Here is a 1416-nt window from a genome sequence, read left to right on the forward strand (position 1 = left end):
ATTCTGGGAGAAGTAATGCGTGCAATTTTCTCTCTGTTGACGAATCCAGTTCTCAGAACAGTAACTGTTAGTTTTAATGCCGGTAAAATTACAAGTAATGTTCCTATTACTAAGCATTAAATAGACGAAGGCCGAGAACTGAACCAGGATAAACTGCTTTATGACAGGTTCGCATGATTTTCATTTTAATTTTTTTAATTACCTCCTGTGCGACCGTTTTGCATGTTTTGATTTGAAACTTTTACTTATTGTTTTTATCTTTTATTTTTCTTCTTTCTCATCTCTAAAGAGTTCTGGTTGCGTATAGAGTTCTGCGACCTACTCACGGCCTTACCGATGCTTCACAGTAACTCTTTAGTGAACGATAGTAAAATGAATAATAAAATAATTGTATCAATGATTTTTCTCTTTCCTTAGTTTGACAAACATTTCCTTTTATGAGCCTTTATTTTTCCTTTTTTATGGCTGTATTGAAAGCAACAAAAATGATTCTCTCCAGTTTCAGTCAAAAGTAAGATTTTATAACTGGCACATTTAATTTTAATGCTTTTAATTCTAACTCTAGTAATATTATAAGTATCACCCCTGCTGCAGAATGTTTAATAGAATACAGATCGGAAAATAAAAATTAATGCGATGGCCGGGAATCGAACCCGGATCAACTGCTTGGAAGGCAACTATGCTGACCATTACACCACCATCGCCCGATATGCTGTGTTGCCATGATTTCTCTTTATTTTCAAGACAACAGTGCATATTTCTATGAGCAATGTTAGTACTTATATTCCATTTTCGAAAGTATCAATGTACGTTTTTATCATAATCCTAACATTGATACTAAGTAATACAATATGCAATCAATGTTTGATTCGTGATCAGTTTAACTGGTGTCGCGACTTACTTTTAAATTAAGTTCGTGCGTTCTTAACGAAATTTGGGTCTAGTGTAGCAGGGGATACAACCCGTCGGCTTTGACAATGACGTCACAAGTCGCCAGAGAGCAGTTTACCATTTTCGCTTTTACTGTTATGTTTCAGTTTCGTTTTTTTACTGATTGCTTAATAAAGTGGATCTGTTTATTCTACCTCGTGAGATTTTTTTTTAAAAAGCCAAAAAACACTTATCAGCTACTGAAGGGAGCTACAACACTAAGAAGAATCGCTTCTCGTTTGGCGACTTGTGACGTCATTGTCCAAAGCCGACGGGTTGTATCCCCTGCTACACTACAGTTCAATTCTTTTATCTTGGCGGCTCGCGCATGCCCGCCCAGACGCGGGAGATTGCTGCGTTGCCAGTTGCACACGACGCACGCGCCAATAGAAGCAGCGCCATAGTATAGCATAGTTCGCAAACTTACCTGTAGGGGGGAGCGCGCAGTTCATGAAGTAAAGCTACCACGGCCGCATTAACCTTTCG

At 38.2% G+C, this 1416-nt stretch overlaps 1 non-coding gene across 1 annotated transcript; it reads right to left on the reverse strand.

The window, feature by feature from the left end:
• Window positions 1-632: 632 nt before the first annotated feature.
• Window positions 633-704, reverse strand: Trnag-ucc (transfer RNA glycine (anticodon UCC)). Its single transcript has one exon. It is a non-coding gene; the product is annotated as a tRNA-Gly (tRNA).
• Window positions 705-1416: the final 712 nt, after the last annotated feature.

The sequence above is a fragment of the Schistocerca serialis genome, chromosome 1, assembly GCF_023864345.2.
Source record: "Schistocerca serialis cubense isolate TAMUIC-IGC-003099 chromosome 1, iqSchSeri2.2, whole genome shotgun sequence".
NCBI lineage: Eukaryota > Metazoa > Arthropoda > Insecta > Orthoptera > Acrididae > Schistocerca > Schistocerca serialis.